The 21,414-nt window shown below is 49.2% G+C and overlaps 1 protein-coding gene across 6 annotated transcripts in view; it reads right to left on the bottom strand.

The window, feature by feature from the left end:
* ADARB1 (adenosine deaminase RNA specific B1) overlaps nt 1–21,414 on the bottom strand; it is a 108,943-nt gene that overhangs the window by 43,610 nt on the left and 43,919 nt on the right. For all 6 annotated transcript variants that reach the window (XM_090272172.1, XM_090272169.1, XM_090272173.1 and 3 more), the window contains exon 2: nt 19,103–19,255. The gene's annotated coding sequence lies outside the window, so the exon portion shown is untranslated. The remainder of the gene's footprint in view (nt 1–19,102; nt 19,256–21,414) is intronic.

The following is a 21,414-nucleotide window of genomic DNA, read 5'->3' as shown; positions in this document are numbered from 1 at the left end:
TGGAACTAATAAGCATTATAGCAAGATTGCAGATTATAAGGTTAATATAAAAAAGTCAATTGCTTTCCTATATAAGAGCAATAAACAAGTGGAATTTGAAAGAAAAACACCAGACTGCTTATATTAGCACCCCCAAAATTAAATACTTAGATATAAACCAAATAAAATATAGACAAGATCTATGTGAAGAAGACTATGAAACTCTGATGAAATAAATCAAAGAACTAAATAAATGTAGAGACAGTCCATATTCATGGATAGGAAGCCTCAATATTGTCAAGATGTCAGTTCTCCCCAACCTGATCTCTAGATTCAGTGCAATCTCAATCAAAATCCCAGCTAGTTAGTGTGTGGCTATTAAATAGCAGATTCTAAAGCACATATGGAGAGGCAAAGACCCAGAATAACCAATATGGTATTTGTAAAAGTTAATCTGCTGATTAAGAAATGTCTCCCCAGCAGCTATAACTACTATCTTTTCCCATGGGTGGAGAATACCTTGCTGGAACCTGCCTGTGGCCCACAGGACAGCTCTTGTCAGGATGGCAGGTGGGGCCGGGGTAATAGTCCTGGCTGAGCCTGTTTCAGTTCCCAGCTCTGTGGCACTGGGCACGGTTCTCAAGGGCTCTGGGCTGTGCCTTCACTAGCAGCACTCACGGCTCAGAGGTGGGTGGGTCTGCTGGGCTGCGGGGGTGGGGGTGGGGTCATGGGGGTAGGCTTAGAACCTGCATACAGCAAGCATTCCTGAGCATCAGCTGTCATCATGACTATAGCAGAGAGCAGGGCCAACGCAGACAGAGCCACACGCTTCTCGATGTCCCCCGTCATGTGTGGCTGTTCTTGAGAAATCAAAGCTCCAGGCTCGGTTGATAGGACAAAGAACTGATACTGACTGACACACTGGAGGGTGTGGCCCCAGGGAACAGATGCAGGCTAACTCATCCTGCCAAGTGGTTTGCAGCCGAAGTCCCACAGCAGATATTAGAAACCTTGGTATTTATAATCTCAGGAGAATTAAAATAATTCTTAAAGACCTACATTCTCAAAGTCATGTTTCAACTTGTTCTCTGGCTGTTACTCTTCCCGGCGCACATGACTGGGGGGTTCTGTATTTAACACCACAATGACCACAGGAAGAAGGGATGGTGAACCTGAGTTCCGTCTGTGGAAATAAATACAAAAGGAAGGAAGACGGAACTGAGCACATTCTCTCCAGGAAGAACATCTACTGGAACCAAATGAGTAGGCAGCAAACCAAAGTCTACCTTACTTATAATAAAAGCCCATAATATTATGAGTCACATCCAGGAAGATGTTGAGTAAATGAGATTCTAGACTCATAAAGTCTAGAATCTTCTGCATATATTTAATGAACTACACTGAGCACTGAGATAACTGAACAGAACTGAGCTACTGGGAATGTTCGTGAAGCGTGATCAGCATATCCCACACACACAGACACACACACTGACACACACACACACGAGGCAATGGAGCTAGAGTCTGAATATGCTGTAGGCAGCACGGATTTGGATAAAACAATGAACAGACTGATGCAGAAACAGAGAGTGAAAATACAGAAAGCAACTTCTTTGGGTTAAAGCAACCAACAGAACTGGGCCTTGTGCCTGAGCCCTCGTCCTTCACTCCAGCCTCCTCGCTCTGCTCCCGTGAACCCGTGGAAACGATGCAGGTCTCAAAGTGGAAGAGAGCCTCCCTGTCCAGGACGACGTCTTTGGTCAACTCTGACCCCGGTCCACTGGGTAAGGGACCATGGGTCCCCCTCCACGTCTTAGGGGCACTGGATACCCCCTTGTCAGATGGTAGCACCTTTTAGACGAGCCTGACCCCCGGCACCCGGTGACCTCCTTGTTCCCAGTCTATCTGAATGAGTCTTGTTTCTTTTTTTTTTTTTTAATTATTTATTTATTTGTTTGTTTGTTTATTTCTTTTTAGAGAGAGGGGAAAGGAGGAAGAGAGGGAGAGAAACATCACTGTGTGGTTGCCTCTCACTCGCACCCCGAACTGGGGACTTGACATGCAACCTAGTCATGTGCCCCTGACTGGGAATCGAACCAGCAATACTTGGTTCGCAGGCCGACGCTCAATCCAGAGCCACAGCAGCCAGGGGCTGAGTCTTGTTTCTTTAGTCAACCTTCCAACAGCCGACTACAGTCAACAACAGAAAGATAAATGTCCAACTTAAAAAAATGGTAGACGAATATGAACAAAATTCCTTAAAAAATGCAAATGGGCTTTAATAAGCTTCCTTTGTAAAGCTTTTCCTCACTGGCTAGTAAGTAAAGAAAGGGGGCAGCTGTCAGAGTGACAGCAGTCACAGGTTTTGCAGTGATGGAGGTTTTGTCTCCCACGGGAGGCGTGGTGGTCCTGCTGGTGTGGGCACTGCCTCCAGGCCTGGTCAGAGCTTCTTGGTATTCTCTCGCCTTCCTACCACTGGGTGGGGGTGGGCGACCACAGGGTACTCCAGAGCAAAAGACCTGGGTCCTGGAGGGATCACAAGAGCCTGCTGTGTCAGAGCTCTGGACTTGGTAGTACTCAGTCATTGCCTGTCTTGTCCCATCCCCTCCACCCTCCTCATGCGTGTGCATGTGTGTCTCTGTGCTCACATACAAACCCACACATGTGCACATGCTCTCTCTTTCCTCTTGCTGCACTGCCTGCCCCAGCACAGCAGGCTTGGGCAATACCAACCTTTACAACCAGACACGGATTTGCTTATAATTTCAACTTCCTCCTCCTGGAACACATCCTCTAGCTGAAGGAGCTTGTCCCAGGAAGCAGGATCCTTGCTTGTGATGTGAAGCCCAAATGCAATGAACCGCACCCCAAACCTGGGTCTTCCATCTATAACCCGTTGTTTACAGGCGGGATTTGCAGGGGGAGCCCACCAACTTTCCTGACTTGTACCCCTTTCCTAACAGACACGGTGTCTTCCGTTCCTGCCAGAGTCTGAGGAAGATCCCTTCCTTCCTGATGTACATAGTACAGGAGCAACACCTCACACAAATCCACCCTCTCTTCCCCCTAATGGTACCGCAGGGGGCCCATTCCAAAGCAAATCCCAAGTCTGGAAGCTGGGGCTCTCCCTTTGCCACAGTGATCCCATCACCACAGCTGTTCTGTGCATGGCAAATTCCTGGTGCCGGCACACAGAAAGCTCCAAGGGGTACTTTTGGATGAACGGGTGGACGGTCGAATGCTGGAGGGGTAGACAGACGAATGGGGGGACAGAAGTGGGTGGGTGGATGAATAAATGAATGGGTAGGAAACGGATGGGTGGGCGGATGGATCGAGGGATCAATGGCTGGCTACACGGGTGAACAGAGGGATGGATGACGAGTGGACGGCTAGACAGGTAGATGGTTGAGTGGGGAAATGGATGACATCCGATCCTGCACCTCCAGCACACAGCCATGCTCTGCAGCTCACCAAGAGGCAGTCTCTCAGCAAGGCGAAGCCAGGGAGAAAGCAGGCATGGCAGCCGCCTGCTCCCTCGGTGCTGCCTGCGCCTCTCCCCCACAACAGCGTCCTCTGTGAAGGACAGACAGCACACCTTCAGTGCCCATCCTCCAGCAGCTCTTGGGGTAGCACACCTCCTGGGTCTCCATTTCTACAAAGGGTCCCCCCACCACATTCTCTTCCCATCCTGGAAACTGGGGGATCCCAGCCTCAGACTGCAGCCCAGTTCAGAGGTGGTGCCCACATGACAGTGGTCCTCACAAGGTATGCAGAATGACTGGGCACAGGTAAGGGCGTTATGACACTTGGGACAAAGTACTCGATGAGAAAGCCCTTATTGTAAAAATACAGGACCTTAGTCATACAACACCGGTGGGGTGGGGGTTGCCTTTGCATTTCATCCACCCCACCCCCCTCCAAGCCTTTGACCGCAACAGTGCCCTGGGCAGAGGGGAGCAGCAGCCACCTGCATGGGTTGGACCAGGGAAGGCGGCTGTGTGGGGTCTGACCATCCCTGGCAGTGTGACCTGGCCCACTCCAGGCCCACCTCAGGCCTTGGCCGGCAGTATATCTGCCAGGGTAGCAGGGAGGGCCTGGCCAATACTTGGCTTGTACATTATTCTCTTTCAACCGTAATTTTCTGATGATTCAGCTGATCCATCTGAGTCTCACGTACAGTCAACAGCCAACTGCCTGCTCCGGGGAAGGGAGTGACTGCATGGGTAACTCAGGAGCAATGAAACTCATCAAAAATGTCCTGCTACCAAAGCTGACAGTAACCTGCTGCTACCCTGTCCTCAGCAAATAATAAAATATGAAAAGGCTCACACCATACCAGTCTTAGAAAAGCTCAAAACACACAATTTGGAGCACCTTAAAATTATACAATTAGAAGACTACATTTCATACCTTGTAAAACTTTGCCAAGCTGGTATAAACAGGATAGCCAGTCTTAATAAATTTTTATCATTTTTATCAAAATTTAAAGGCATTTTTATCAGCACATATAGATAAGAACAGGTACTAACATATAACAAAGTAATATTTAATAATAGTCGTAGTGAACTTATATACACACAAGAATGTCCAGTGAACATGACATTTAATACATGGGCTTACTTGCTATATCTTGTAACACTCAATTTATCAAGATTTAACAGAAATGTAATATATTTGGAAAGGTTTACTTACTGAAGCAGCAATTTTCATTACTAAAATTTGCCAGCACACCCAAAAATATATTTTTTGCCTATCTGCCCAAAAACATAGGTACAGTTTTGACTCATTCACACTGGCCGGCTATTGTTATGCTAGCTCTTAGTGTTTTATTTGACAACCTCAGGGAAAAGAGGTCAGGGCCCCTGGCCAAATAGTCAGATATTGCCTGTTTTAAACATTCCTGTGGCTCACCAGTTGAAAATCACTGTTCTAGAAACGCGTGAAGAAGACACTTTGAGTCTGTATAGAGTGGGACCAGCGCAAACCATTTGAACTACAGTAAGTTCCAAAAGAATGATGACAGAATTTTTCTTGTATTTCTCAATGTTTTCTCCAACTTAAATGTTCAATGATGAGGGGCCAAGTGAAAAAGAAAAGGTAGCCACTCTAAATTTAGGGTACTTGATCAAAACTTCTTGCAGTGTGGCTTCTGCCCTTGTCTAACGCTTCTGTTGCTTGTCTTAATGACGTCTTGCTTTGAATGCTTAACCGAGGAAACAAAACACATCAGTGCTGTGACCTGAGACGAGAGTTGAGAGGACCCCAGAGGGGCTGTGAAAGTCACACAGAAAGTCACACAGAAGACTCTGGGTGACTGGGCCCCAAACACCCACGCCCCCCCTCTGGACAGTGCCTTTTGTCCTGGACCCGAGGTGAGCATGGTACTCATGAAGGTCTATGGTCATGATGCTGTCACCATGCCCCGACACAGGTCCCACTTGGCACCATCCTTTTCATTATATTTAGCAAGATGCTATTTTCCAAAGCTTGCTGACTCTGAAACTGCTTTCTTTTTAGGAAGCCACATTAAAAATTGTGGCTCATTTTCCTTCCTGGGGAGGACTGTCTCCGGCCACAGAATACCAAAAGGATGCTGTCTTGGTGAAAGACTTGTCTAGTCCTATCAGGTGGTGTATAAGGTGACTCCTCAGGAAAAGAGGCTCCCTTACTGCACACCTGCTGTCCCCCTCAGTGAATCTCCGCCCCAAGACAGTTTCTATGAGTTAATGCATTTTATCCAAAGACGGCAAACTCAAAACACCTCTAAAGCAACACTTCACCCTCAAAGCCAGTAGTTTGTCATTTCTGTAGTCGTGGACAACTTTTGAGTCCAGTGATAAGAAAAAAATAATAGATTTTGATGTCTTAAAACATCAAGTTGAATTAAAGACTGAAATGACCCGCAGTGCTGCATGTAAAGAATTTGCTGTCCATGTTTTCAGAAGGAAAACATTTTAACGATGGTTGCCACAGTCTTATTTTCTTCAGCAGGAAAAGTATTTTTAATGTTAGAACAGTCATTAATGAACAGCTAAGGGTAAACCGTTACAAAGCAAAGCTACAAACTCCTATGATTTCAGAAGTACCTTTCTAAAATATACTTTAAACTTTGAACTAAAATGATCTCTGCACATGTTTATAGGCATCTTTTAAAATCTATCCCTGAAAGCCAGCCCCTGTCTGAAATTCTACAAAATGCCAACAGAAGAGAAGCACTTTAAAAGGGAAGCTATGAAGGTAGCTGGCAGCGACATTAATCCACAAAGCGGCAACCCCACAAAGACATGCCTACATGCACTCTGAGTCCAACACTTCAGACCTGAGAATAAAAGTGAATGCATCACCTCTCCTCTCGGAGCGTTTCTTGCGCCTCCTTTTATACCGACGTCCCACGATGCTGAAGAAGGTCCCCATGGAGAAAGCCCCAGGGAGGAGCGAGGCCATCCAGCCGAGCCCGCGCCAGCCACCGGCCCCAGCCTCATTCTGTGCCCCTCTCACTGTGACTCGCTTCCGCAGCGCTGCTGAAGCGACAATGGCCAGCCCCCTGCCAGCACGAGGGGCCGCTCCTCCTCAGCCCAGGCTCATTCATCAAGCTGGGGAATCAGGGCTCTCGCCCGGCACCACAGCGACTTCCAGCACACCACCCACAGTGACATGTGATAGTTAACCCTTCAGGGCTGTCACGGGCACAACACCGTGAGTAGGGAGGAAAGATGTGCTGGGGATGCTTTCCTGGGAAATAGGAATCTCCCAGGTCCCGTCTAAGTAAAAAGCCTCTGTCACCTTTACAAGAGACAGGGTCCCGGAAATAATGATGTGAAAGTGTCAGTAAGAGGGCACAGTTCACAGAACAACCTGCAGCAGCCACCGCTGCCACACCCACCCCAGCACAGAGGCCAGCCAGTGTCCAGAGGCATCGCCGAGGACCCACACGGACCTGTGTCCACCTGCCCACCGTGCCCCTGGGTCGCTTCCTCCTGCCTTTGTTCCCAGATGCTGGCCCCGCTGCCGGCCCCTTCGCAGCAGAACAGGACACAGCTCCCCACCACAGGCGCAGCTCCTGAGGGGGACGCAGACCCGGACCCCTCTCTATTGGCTACCGAGCCTGGGGGAGGGCGGCACAGCTAGTGGGGCCAGCCCAGCAGCAGGGCCCACATGCCACACGCATGCACTTATGAACACGTGCACACACACTGATGAACACGCGCACACAATTATGAACATGCGCACATGTACACACACACGTGCACACACCTCACACACGTGGTGCCTGTAACTCTGGCTCCTGCCCTTCGGTACAGCACAGCCCACAGTCCTCACATCCTCTGGTCCAGAGAGTTCCCCGGGAGATGCCCTCTCACATACGGGCCCCGTGTGCTTGGAGAAAAGACAAGGACATCCAAAAGCCCAGAGACTGTGGGTTGTCTTGGGAGGAGTCAGATCATGGGCAGGATGGGAGTGGAAGAAGCACTGAGGCACTTCCCTCAACTTGAAGCAAGCGTGTCCTGGATAGCGGAGTTCCTCTTTCTGCAATGCCCAGTTTATTTTTCTAAAGGAACACGTGAACTAACAGCTTCCCCACAGCACGTGGCACCACGGTAAGCAATTCCTATCCCCCCTCCATGAGTACAGGTGGTGTCCGGACACACTCTGCGAAAGCCGGAACCAGATGGGTGCCGGACGCCAGAATCACCATTTGATTTTTTAAATAAAATTATTATGATTTAACTAAATTTTCAGTGTTAAATAAAAAATTCAGCTCCCTTTAACTAATTGTGATTTCAACATTTGATACTAACTATAATTTGTAGTTAGTACCAACTAACTTTTAATACTTAATTCTGGAAAACTATTATATAAAAATATAAAAAAATTAGTATAACGTTTTGCTTTGTTATTTACTTAAATTCACATTTTAACAGATGTATGTTCAAAGTTTGTATTCTTTAAGTTTAATTACATATTTCCATTTTTAATCCTTTGGATCAGGGGCTAGATAAGTATTTTAGACTTTGTGGCCATATGTTTCTATTGCTTACAAATTCAACAAGGCTGGCGTGGCCTTAGGGTTGAGAGGGGAGACAAGCTTCTGGCAAAGGCTGCCACTGTGTCCAGATGGATCCCTTCAGGAAGCAAAAAACACTTTCTTTGTTGCAGCACCTTAGCTTGTGACCTGGGCTCAGGGGTGGCGCGGGGACAGACCTGTGCTGTGAGCCTGCAGGCCACCCCATGAAGCCCCCAGGTGGTCAGTACTGAGCAGCAGAGCCCTCCGCCACCCTGGGGGGAGGAGAAGGCGGGGGGGCAGAGCAGAGCCCTGAGCCAGGCTCCTACAGGACATGGTGAGGGCCCTGGGGGCAGGACAAAGAAAAGGAGGGCAGCGGGCATACAGCGCTGGGACAGCAGGCGCAGTGGTGAGTGCAGGCCCAATGCCAGGGGGGCAGCTGCCGCTGGGCTTTCACTGTGCCCCCAAAGGCTGAGCCTGAGTATCCACGACGCCCCATTTTGGTAAAAGCAGCACTTGAACAACATTAAATAACGCCTTTCTTCTGCGGTCTGAACAGCATGCTTCACACCTTCGTGCTACCAGCCGCCATGGACAAAACCCTTACCAGCCGCATGGCTGGGCTGGCACTCCTGCAGGCTGCCACTCGGGAACCTGGGGGTTTGGACTCTCAGAGTTCGGATGCCCGTTACATCCCCAACAGAGGAATTCAAAGGCAACCACAGGAATTCGAATCAAGGAACCACAAAGGAGACTATCAAAGAGGAAAACATAAATGTTCTGCAATTATTTCAAATAAAAAACAAGAAAATCTATTTAAAAATACAGTTACTTATTGCATTTAAAAACTGTGTTTGGGGATTTCCATGGGTTTCTTTATTACTCATTCCCTTGCCATGCATCAAAGCAAGTCATGTACTTAACCATGAACGTGGCCACGCATTGTGCCTAACCAGGCTGGAGACAGAGGGTGAGCCGGGAGCTAAATTCCGCAGCGGTTAGCTGGCTCGCTGAGAAGAGCCTGCGAAGTCAGGGTCTTCAGCCTCTGAGGACACACAGGCTGCAGCACGCAGCCACCGGGACTGGTCCCAGGGGTCTCCTAATGGGGACCGAACCAAGGAAGAAACAATCTGAGGAACAGAGCCAGAACTTCTAGAGAGCTCTTCTCCAGGAGAAAGAGTTTAATACCGCCAGAGTCCTGTACAGTCCAGAGCAAAACAAACATGGATTTTAGAAAAGGGTAGATGTTGAAAAGCTGTCTGGAATCCAGACTCTATATGATGAAATTACTCTGGGGAAATAATGCTTAAAGAAGTCAGAGAAAAATCAGGAACATTCCCCAGCTGCTGGAGACACATTCTTGAAAAAATAAACCTCTATGGTCTCTGCATTTGAGTTTCGTTTGGGTTTGGTCTCTAGTTTACCCCCAACTTGGGAAGAGGTGGAAAAGGGGCCAGGCCACTCCCAGGGGCTGGCTGTGCTCTCTGTACCTCTGGCCCCACAGGGACGGCCCTGGGTGAGGCCACCACCAGCCGAGACCAAGTTACTGTGGTGACGTCACAGCTTTCCTATCCGCTTCCTTGAAATGAGAAGATTATCATTTCTCCATCTCCTTCATAACCCTGACCTAAAGGGGACAAAACATTTGACCTCAAGGCACATCACAATTTATAACCAGTATAAACAAAGAAAAATTTGCAAAGTGTACATAAACCTGGTAAGTCAAGGAGTAGCAACGCTCGCTGCCTGGACCAACTCAAGGGCTCCCACTGCGCCAGCGCACCTGCAGGCTCGTGACGTGACCAGCAAAACCTGATTGCACGTAGCTTCTCAGGAATCTATCAAATAAGATGCTGCTTGAAGTGAAAATACACTTCACAAGAGAGATGTTGTCAATAAAAATTAACCTGGGGGTGACACAATGGCAAGTCTTTGATAGGAGACCCTCCGCTAGGCCATCCTGCCATCTGTGTGTCTGTCTTGGGCCACGTGTCCCATGTCATCAGTATAGGCAGTTGTTCCAACTGTGCCTTCTTAGAGTCTTTATTTGTCCATTTGGCATCCACTCATCATAGGCAGCTAATATTAACTACCTTTCCTTTTTCTTGGTGCTCTGCCATGTGGGGCCCTTGCAGAGCTGGAGAGAGTGCTCCTCCCAGGGGTAGCCATTCTTAGGGACAGCAGAGAGCTCAGCCAGGAGTGGGTCCTTCTCCTTATCTCTCATACACCAAGTCAACGTTTCCCCTGCCCTAAATCGACCTGGGCCAGGTACCAAGCACCCAGGGACCACCTTTATAGCTCAAAGCCCACCAGAATTATTCAACCTGGCCAATCCTCAGCTTTTACCCTGCCCTGCCTTTCCCAATAAGGCCTCTGATCTAGGCCTTCCCTTCACTCCTTTCTGCCTCTGACCAAACCTGGTGCTCCCCGCGTGGAGTGGCGGGCCCCTCCTGCAGCGCATGTAAGTGATGCAGTCTTTTTTCAGTGGCTTTGGCCTCTCCCCAGTGTCCCTCAGTCACCTCTATGAGAGCTACAGTTAGTTCCCAGGGTACAAACGAGACCGCAGAACAGTCTCAAGATTTGCTCGGTCGGATGATACCAAGTCTACTCAGGTTCCCATTAACTAAAGGGCATGTAATCATCTATACGCAGAGATGAGCCGGTTCCCTGACTATCATGCTGCGCCATCCTACTTGCTATTTGCTCTCCCTTAATAAGTTAGATAGAAATGCCAGTTACATATACTTTGCTCTCACCTCATAAAGCGATCATTTCTTTTCTTCCTCATCCAATGACACCACCCAATGCACAGTAAATCTTCCAAACATAATAAATGCCATATTTTTTGCTTTCTTGAAAATCAGAGTAATTCCGATCCCGCAGCAGGGCGAGGCACGCTTGTGCACCGTGGCCTGGAGGCAGGCCTGCCGCAGCACCCGCTCTGACTGCAGACATGCATTTCAGTCATTCCACAGAAAGTCACCGGAGTTAATGTCCTACCTCCGCATCTATCATCTTGCCCGTCTCTCCCTCTCCAAGTCTCACTTCTACCTCTAGGACTATTTCAGAGAAACGTAAAAATAGAATGCCTGCATTCACGAGAGTCAAGAACCTCACAGCAGAACGGCAATGATTTAATGCAGCAGATCTGGTTTCTATAACCATTAAATTGACAGTTTATAATTGAAAAAAATACTTTAAAGCTCTTTTTTCCCACTTTAAAAGTACATCAATTTCCGACTTCAGCTGTCGTGCCTTTGCAAGTTAATAACCACTGAATTCTAGGAGAATGTCATAAATAGCCACACGCCATTTAGCATCTGACAATCCTGGTATCTAATTAATTTTATTTTTATCTATGTCCTCAGAGTAAAGACTCCAAAATTTAATGTTCCTAGAATATTAATTTAGGATAAAATTCTTAAAAACTATTTTTTCACTCTTACCAGAAGAAAAAAAGAAGTTTATTCCATTAAAATTCTAAACTCTCTAAATGAGTCAGTTATTCATTAATTATTTACATATAATCAACACACGGGAAACTGTAACATCATTTAACTTAATATTAAAGTACCCCAGCCCTGGTTGGTAGCTCAGTTGGTTGGAGTGTTGTCCTGTACACCAAAAGGTTCCAGGTTCAATCCCCGGTCAGCGCACGTGCCTAGGTTGTGGGTTTGATCCCCGGTCAGGGTGCGTATGGGTCAACCCGTCGATGTTTCTCTTTTACATTGATGTTTCTCTCTCTTTCTCTCTCTGCCTTCCTCTCTTTCTAAACCAATAAACATATCCTCAAGTGAGCATTAAAAAATAGTAATAAAATAAAGTACCCCAGAAGTATCTGTTAGTAAGAAGCATAGCAAGCATGCATTCATTCATCCCACCAACAGTGAGTGAGTGAGCGCCTGAGCGTGCCCAGCCGGCTCCGAGTGTGCGGGATGCGTCGGTGAGCAAAAGGGCAGCGAGGTCTCTTTTCAGGAGCCTGCGTCTAATGAGGATGCGAAGGATAATCAACAGTGTGTCTAAGCAACTAAGTGACCTGGGACGTGTGTCTGAGGGGACGGTGCTGCCAGAGAGAAGGCCTGGGGTCAGGAGGCAGTGGGCTTTGCGTTTTGAGGGAAGTCGTAACGAAACCAAGATGAAGGCAGTGAGGCAGCAGCTGAGACATCGGGAAGCGTGTTCTTAGAACAGAAGGGCCAAGACCCTGAGCAGCACCCAGCAGCCCCAGGAACAGCCAGGAGGCCAGAAGGGCAAAGGGGAAGGCGGGGAGGTCCTGGGCCAATGCCAGGACGTGGTGGTCGCTCTGCCCAGGGGTTTTCAGGTGCTTCTGGCCTCGGGTCTCTGGGGAGGAGCAGCTGTGGGGACAGGGCTGACGCAGGGAGGCTTGTTAGGAGCCCAGTTCAGACAGAGCTGGTGGCTCAGGGCACAGAAGGCAGTGGACAAGGTGAGAGATAACCCGAGTGATGGATTCTAACGACTTCCCCGAGGGCTGAGGTGTGGGGTGGGAGAGAAAGAATGGCGGCCCTGGCTTAGGGGCTGAGAGCCTGAAGGATGGGGCTGCTGAACCAGAGACTGCCAGCAGCCTAGGGAGTCGGGAGTGGGGTTTGCCGTTTGAGGTTGGAGGTGTCTGAATCCCCAAAAGGTGCCGGTGGAGCCAGATCTGAGTGTGGGCAGCACAGGGAAGCTCTGGGCCAGGGAGTCAGGTGTGGGACTCACCTACACAGAGGGGAGTGGGCTGAGATTCTGAGTCACGGCACAGATAGAGCCACGAGAGACCAGGACTGAGCTGGGAAGGACGCCGCTACTGGGAGGTTAGGAGAGGGGAAGGATGCGGAGGGAGCCTGCAGTTTCCTCAGCAACAGCTCCAAAATGCATGAATGAAGACTCCTACGGGCGTCTCAACTAGAGCATGACCGAGGGAGTAAAGTACGGCTGGCGGGCAGCAGGGGGCTGTGACCGAGTTCTAAGAAAGGAGAGTGTGACTGCCGCCAGGTTCCCACGAGCCACCCGTCAGCCCCGAGGAGGAGGTTAGCGCCTCCACCAGGGGTACAGAGTCCCGGGGCGCTGTGTCCCACCTCTACAGATCCAACCACAGCCGTGTAACCTGGAGCTTCGCCCCATTCCCAGACCTCTAGTGCCCAGACTGCCCAGAGCCTGGGGGTGCGGGAATGGGGCACAATCACCCGCAGACTCCGGGGGAGCGGGGTACTGCCCTGGGCCAGTCCTGCAAAGGAGGGTCTGTGGCTGGTCCCGCACTCGCTTTGGTCGCCTCCCTTCCCTCTCAAGTGCCAGCACCCCGGGACCCTGTGGGCGGAATCTGAGCAGACCTTTAGCCCCTGGCTTGCATCATGGGTCTTGGCAGCTGCTCAGCCAGACCCAACCGTCTAGGACCCTGTCCCCACCCTGCTGCTCAGTCAGGCTGAGAAGAGCAGGTCGGGGAGGAAGGGCAGGAGACAAAAGTGGGGATGTGGTTTGTTGGACAAGGCCAGTCAAGGATGACAGGTGCAGGGGGAGGGTTTCTGGAAGACAGATATTAAAACTTCAATATTTATATTACTCCTTTGCTTTATACTGGCAACAAAGACCAAGCATACACATATACAAATTTTGGTTAATTTACAAACTGTACAATTAAAATTGGCAACCTCATTATACACTAATTAAAATCGGCAATCTGTCCCTGCACATTTATAACTTGACAGTATAGGCTATTTTTTTTTTGCCTTTTATCTTAATTATTTCTTATTTTAAAATGTTACATGTAAACTATATAAGCAAAGTAATAATATTTTCCTTTTCATTTCATTGAATTTTTTGAGTGACGCTGGTTAACAAAATTATACAGGTTCCAGGTGTGCGATTCTACAGCACACCTGCTGTACACCGTACTGTGTGCTTACCAGCCCATGTCAAAGTAATAATTTAAACAAAAACTGAAACAGATACGTGAACTGTTCCTTTTAATTTCATAATACAGTCAGGCCCCTCACAGATTCAATTTATTATAATTAAATTTAGAAATTTGATAAAATTTCATTTACAAATGAGATCACTCACTGAACTAAACCGGCTGCAAGCATTCCATATATTGTCTCATGGGTCCTTTAAAATGGTTAAAATAAAGCCAGTGAACAAAACATTTTCTGAAGAAAACTGATATCTGAGCTCACAGAGGGCAGACATGGAAAAACATACTAATGCCCTGAAAATGGACTTTTTTTTCTTAGTAGCTGCCTCCTCATCCTCCTAACGTGATCCTACACTGCCACCTGCTGTCTGAAGCTGTCTGTTCAAGTGATGCAAAGACACTCCCATCTGAGCCTGCTGTGGGCACTGGCCTGTCCCCATCACGTGGTCTGGGTGTTCTGTCGAACGCAGTGTCACAGGGCATAGACATCAGGCAGGCCACCCTGGACGTGGAACGGGACACCTGTGTGGGCAAGCAGGCCACTCTGGGATGAAGGAGACTTGTGCTAACACATGCGTGTGTCAGAATACACTTATCTATACACTTAAAAAGGGTGAGTTTTACTGTATGTAAGTTATACCACAATAAATCTAGCTTTAAAAAAAAAAAAACCCAGAAAAAATTGTATAAGAAAGCCATAGCCTCATCTTGAAATAAAACAGACCAACACAGAGATCTCAAGAAAAATGAATGAATGTATATCCCAAAAGCAGAACGAAAAACCTGTAAAAGATGGGAGAAAAGTAAAGAGCATGTGGTCCTCTCTCAGTGAGAAAATGGAGGCTTAGCACTAATATTCGCTGACACCAGTCAACTCAATTAATGCTCACTGTCACCGTAGTCACCATCACTGCACAGACGAGGAGACTGGGCAGCTGGCCCAGGACAGGGTGCTCATGGGGAGAGCCAGGTCTGCAGCCACTCTCCCCCTCTGCCCTCCCGCCCAGGCAATGTGAGGAGACAGGAAAGGATAAAACCAAACCAAAGCCATGATCCAACAGCAACGAAAATCAAATGTGGGCGACCCTCGGCAATCAGAGGGTGCTAAAAGGGACATCATGTTAACGTTTTCCTTTGCCCACAGAGAAGTCCTGGTGTGGGACATGGAGGAGGAACTGCGAACACATGTATTCACTTGGTTCTGTGATGAACGTTTACTGATCATGGTAATATAAAACACAAATGCCATTTGTGTATCTGAAACTGACTGAACTGTGGGTAGAGAACAAAATGAAGTTTTCTACTTTGCTAATGTGAAAAGAAACAGAAAAACAAACCTGACAGAAGCTGAACAGGGCAGAGTGAGAGGAGGTGACAAGCACCGTAGCGTAAGTGCTTCCATAGCCAACAGGGTAGGGAGCCAGGAGATGTCTGAGGACCCGGGGACAAGGACAGGTAAGCACGCACAGTTCTGAGCTAACCAGCAGAGGAACAAGGCTGCCCATCCAGGCTAGCCGACCCAGTAATCATCCTCCTTTGTGACTAAAGCTGGATGCACAACACAGTTCTGGCCAATAAGATATAAGTAAAAAATATGCTGGAAGCTTCTTGGATGCTCCAATAAAAAGGACAAACATGGGCTGTACTGCCTGTTCCTTCCCAGTTCTTCCTGCCTTGAATGCAGATGTGATGCCTGGAGCTGTGGCAGCAACACTGCAGCCGTGAGGTTAAGAGAACGGCAGAGACGCTGGCCCAGATTCCCAACATGGCTGTGCTCTAATCCAGCACCTGTAAAAATCTACCTCTGCGTTACCCATAATGAAATAAGTAAATAAATCCCCAGCTGTTTAAAGGCTCTGTAGATCATGTTTTCCATTCCTTTTAGCAAAAAGCACTCCTACCTGACACAGGAGCAGATGAGAAGGCAGGAGAAGTATCAGTGAGTTAAATCCCCCTCTCTCTGAACTGCAAGTCAACAGATGATATCTAAAACTTATAAATCAAAAAAAAGCAAGTGCATTATTTAGAAACGAGAAGTACAGCAGGGACTGCCATCTGCAAACCAACACCCTTTCCTCCCTTCTTTGGTGAGGCAAAGCACCACATTTCCAGTCACCTTTCAACCAGCCATGGTCACATGACTAAAGGTAAGTCCACTGGGATGAAAACAGAAGTGTCACATGATAGCTCCCAGGAACCTTTTCAGAAACAGCATGCCCATGGTTCTGTGGCACTTTCTCCAGCACACGCCCCAGCTGCACATGAGTTCACACGCTGCAGGTCGGACACGAGGACAGGAGCGCGGGGCACTGACAGCTGGAACGCCATTCCCGCCCTGTCTGCTAAGTAGACACCACTGTGAGCGGTGCCTCTTCTCTCCCCTGTGCTGTGCCTGATTCCTGTAGCCAGTCCCAACACAGACCAATCCAGAAACACAAATAGCCACAACCCTTTAAAACAAATCAGTGCTGCCTCTACAGAGCTGAGGGCTCTGGACCACTGCATTTTACCAAATGCCCTTCTAAATTTTGGGATTTGTCTAACTTTGAAGGTATCACTTTGATAAAAACTAAAATAAAGCACAGGTCTTGTCTCTCCCCCACCCCCATGAGCATCCCCAAGGCCCCTCCCCTCCACGCCCCCTACCACAGGCACAGCCCCGCTTAGGCCCACCGGGCTACTGCTGCCCCTCCTGCCCTGTGCTCATCTCCCTATTCAATCGCCTGGACAACACAGGCTCACCTTTCAAGTCTGGGTTCCACCTCACCCCATGAAGTTCACGCCCCTGCCTCCAGAGCACGTCACCTGTCTCCCCACTGCTGTCACACCACCAGCAGACACCACAGCCCTGAGATCACCAGACTGTCCACACTGAGGCCAAAGACCAAGTCTGCCTGGGACGTGCCAGTGGAAGCAGAGACCCCGCCCCTTCCTTTAGCAGCTTCTAGAATGGGGCCCATGGACCTCTTATCACAATGCGAGGGCATGATGGCAAGGCCGCATCGACAGCTCTCGCCTGTGTCTGCAGGTCATCCGTGGCTGTAAAACCAGGCAGGTGTGCCTGCGGCCAGCGGCAGTACGGCTTCGGGGCACAGCTAGGCTGGGTTGATGAAGGGGGTCAGGGCCACCTTCCAGAACTCTCAATCACACAGGAACTGCCCACAAGAGGGCGCCACTGTGTTTCCACAGGTCCCTTGTGCCGAGGAAGCCTTTGGAGAAACTGAAAAGAAGCAAGGGCAGGAGGATGCCAGACTTTCCTGAGTCCACAAACCAATCTCTTTGTTTTTTACACATCAGTCTGAAGGATTCTGCATCCATTATTTTATTTTTAGTCATGACCAGACACAAAACTCTAGAAGAAAATTACCCACAGGCTCTTAAGAACAACACATGTATGACCTGCACTCAACACTGTAAAGACGATTGAGTTTCTATGCTCTCTGTTGTTCCCTCTTGACTGGCTTGCCCAGCCCGTGGCCACCAGCAGGTGGCTATGAGTCTGCCACACCTTTACGTCTGCCGCCGCCCAAGGGGTCTGCAGAAGAGGAGACAGGCCTGGCCCCGCGCCTCATCATGGTTCGGTGACCCCTCCTGGGTCCTCATTCCAATACCACCCCCTAGGAGAACCCCTATCCCTCCTTCCGCTGGCCTTTCTCATGGGTGACACTGCCTGGTGGTGACAGCTGCCCCACCAGCTGTTCTGTTTGCCTGGTCCTGAGGCCTGGGTCAGTGCCTGCCCACAGGTGCTCAGCACACATGTCAGATAAAGCAAAGAGTGGTCCAGGGTGCAGTACGGACCTTCCCTGACAGGTGCTACAGGCTCTGCGAACTGCAGTTCCTAGAGTGCAAACTGCAAAGCTCTGAACCCACTTCGGCAGACATGCCTCCCTCTACCTGCACTGTCCCGTATCACTTTCCCTGAATCGGTACATCTGTAGCTCAACTGGGACGTTCCTTCCGTCTCAGCTTGGGCAGAGGCACCAAGCGGGGCAAAAGGTGTTCAGCGCCCACACACTTGAAAGAGAGGTGCCCCCATGTACACAGAACACTCCAGGAGACTGTGAAACCTGCTCCATGGTCCTTACCTTGCACCCACACAGGGCAGATACAAGGGGGCCAGGGCAGGACCGCAGGGGTCCTGGCGCTGACCCCCCTACAGAGTGCCCTCCGCCTGCCGTCCTCCCCGCTGCCCCACTGTTGGTGTGGAACCAGTAGGAGATGTGACCGCTAAGGCTGTAACATCTTATAACTGAACCCTCTCCTTTGCTTTCTCAGCACGTGCACAGATATCCCCTTTGGCCTGATTATTTTTTCCTATGGCTTTAAGGATAATTTATTTGTGCAAAAGAATATAAACACTTCACTTCTCTCATGCATGTTTATACTGTACAAAAATACTTGCCTTCCCATATAACTAATACAATCAGTCATGGCTGAGGCCTGTTACCCGTAGGTGGTCACAACCATACTTCACTCAGCAGCACTGAGCACAACGTTCCCTTCAGACCCATGCCAGCTGTGGGGTTCCAGCGTTCAACGAATAGAGTTACAGAAAAGCTGATTCCATATGACAGATCAGGCTAAAAGAAGATCTGTGGCTGAAAATAAACTCCACCCTGCGGCCCAAGCCACGGACAAAAGAACCTCAAAGGTGCCCCCTCACAATCTCACTGCCTGGGTGCCAGAGAAAGAGCATTAGCTGAGGAGCAAGCCAACGTCTTTCACAGGCCTCCCTGGGAACCGGTCCCCCTGCATTCCTGACATTTACAGACTCAGAAATGACCAGCGGGGCCTTTCCAGGCACAAACTCAACCCAGTCAGTGGTCAGATGTGGGCACATCTTCACCCCCCAAATACCTGTCTCAACTTCTCTCAGACGCAGATGCTGAATCACATAATAGTCACCAAAAATAAGTACTTAGAGAAATTTTCTAATCCCCTCAAAGGAAAGGGCATACGGTAAAAGGCTGGAAGGGGGCACCAACCCTGCACGGGGACCCGAGGCCAGAGGCAGCCCTGCCCGAGAGCCGCGGGAGGGCAGCAGCCTGCAGGGGGCGCAGTGACGGCTGGGCGACAGCAAAGGGGGCCACAGCAACAGTAACCTGTGCTGCGAGCATCTCAACGGAACTCGCTTTAGAGGGCGAGACGGGTTTACATCAAACAGAACTCATTTTCTATCAGGCAAATGCTGGCAACGTTTGCAGGTCCTCGCCTACCTTGGAATTTGTTCAGTTCCTCTGTCTCCTCCAATCCGAGGGCCAGGCCTCTGTGGGCGGGTGTAGGGCTGGGATCATTAGAACATAGGCTCGGCCAGGGCGTTTCTTCGGCTGCTTCTCAAGGTCTCCACGCCCAACTTGAAAGACTTCACTCTGTGTAATAAAAAGACTCAATTATTTACATTAATTTAACTCAGTATTAGATGCTTTTCACCCCATCAGATGTGAACTCTAATAATAAATACTCAATTAAAAATCTTCCTAAATACCAGTTTAAGTTATTTTTAATGTATTCTTATGATTATTTTTTAAAGCTGATACACAATAATCAATCCCACCTGCAAGGACAGGCAAACCCAGGGGGAACACCCACAACCCATTTCTGCTCCCAACACATGAGAACCGACAGGCACCAAGCACAGGCCAAGGAACATGCCCTTGGGCCGGGCCTGTGCGCGCTTCCTTCTGCGAGGAGAGCGTGTGCGTGAGTGCAGACAGAACCGCACAGGCCCAGGCTTCTCCCGGCCGCTGCTGCCCGGGCTCAGGAGCCACGGCCACCCACGTAGGCACCACAGGGCTGTGAAATGATGTCTTCGTCTCATTCCCTCTGACAAAGGTTTCAACCAGCAAGTTACTAAAGAGAATGCTTCCACATGCTGCTATACTTCTAAAAGCTCTATAAGTAATATTAATATTTTCTCTTTGATAAGCAAACCGACACCCAAATGAAGGGAAGTTCTCCGGGCAGAGCTGTGCACTGCCGTCAACAGCAGGAACCAGAGGGTCCCTGAGTGGTCACTGGAGACTGAGGCTGGAGTGCAGAGAAGGTGCTCCTGAGTATGTAGGAGCCCCCACTGTGTAGACCAGTATAGTCAGCAGGACGTCCCCCCAGGCCACTGGGGCTCCTGTCACAACTACCGGTCCTCATGGGTGAGAACTGACCAGTTTCAAGACCCTGCCACATCTCCCAGCTGTGACTGCTTGGGCTCCCCTGGGCCGTGTGTCAGGGCTCTGCGAGAACCATCCCAATAGTGATGGGACCAAGGAGTTGCTACATGATTAACCACATGACAACTGACAAGGGCCACCTGCCAGCCACCTGCGGTAGACAAGAGGAGAGCTAACACTCCGTAGGGACAGAGGTGACAAGAGCATGAGAAAAGTCAGGACAGAGGAGGCTTTATCTTTCTTGCAAAAGAGAAACTGAGGAGGAAGCAGCACAGGAGCTGCATCTGGGGACAGGAAGCAAGTCAGCAAACAGGCTGAGAGGTAGGGTCCTGCCTCCTTCTCAATTTGCCTGGATCCATCAGGTGAGCAGAGCAGGAAGGGCAGCCACCTGGAAAGGGGGAGACGGAGGTAGGGTGGGACAAACAGAAAGCCCCAACAGCTGGGCAGCTCTGTGGTCTCCAGCTGCGGACACACTCAGGTGGGTGACCCAGCCCCACACCTTTCCAGAGCCTTCTCCTGCTGAATGCTCCCAGGCTCAGGACATCCCCCCTGAAAATAGCATGACCCCAACTTAGTCAAGCTGGAGGGGCTCCTACGATAGGTTTCTACCTGACTATCTTCTGACACAAGGAAATTCAAATGCCATAACCGTGCTGGTGAAAGCAGGGGTTGTGTAAGACGGCACACGCCTAACACTAAGGCAAGTACAGAACTAGTTGTACTGAAATAAATGTATCACTCAGCACTGGACGGACTGACTGTGCCAGTAATTATCATATTGATTAAATGAAGCAATTGTGTTTCCTTTTAAAGTGATATTTATCATTATAATTTAATTAGAAATGAAGGCTTCACTCTGCCAAAAAAAATAAGTACTCTCATTTTCTACCTTGTAGCTGCATAAATCTATTATATGAGTGTACAGTTAAACAAAGATTTCAACGGAGCAGATTCTCTGATGTTTGGCGACACTAATTATTTCAAGATACAAAGGCTTGATATGCTCAAGGCAAGTGAACAGCAGGTAAACAATCAATTGATTGAAGGAAGCTAAGACAAGGAAGCCTGCTTCCTGATTTCTCATAGCGGCTTCTGTGTTAAGCGCGTCATTAGTCCTAAGAATGGGTACGCACCGCAGAAGGATAGAAGCCAGAGGGCACCATTGAGGGGATGCAAGTGGGGCCAGTCACCGAGCCCGGGCACACAGGAAGGTAGAGAGATGCTGCCCCTTGTCTGAGATGCCAGGGGAGCGGGAGGGGAGAAGGCCTCTGGGCAGGAGGCACTATGGACAGACCTGGTGTGAGAAAGACAACCCAGTCTGACCTCAGAAAGGCGGCTCTGATGGCTGTGGCGGCCAGAGGGCT

Source organism: Furipterus horrens, unplaced genomic scaffold, assembly GCF_987537825.1.
Source record: "Furipterus horrens unplaced genomic scaffold, mFurHor1.1.pri manual_scaffold_1, whole genome shotgun sequence".
Taxonomy (NCBI): Eukaryota; Metazoa; Chordata; class Mammalia; order Chiroptera; family Furipteridae; genus Furipterus; species Furipterus horrens.
Note: the sequence above shows the minus strand (reverse complement) of the source record. Positions and strands in the feature narration are given on the sequence as shown.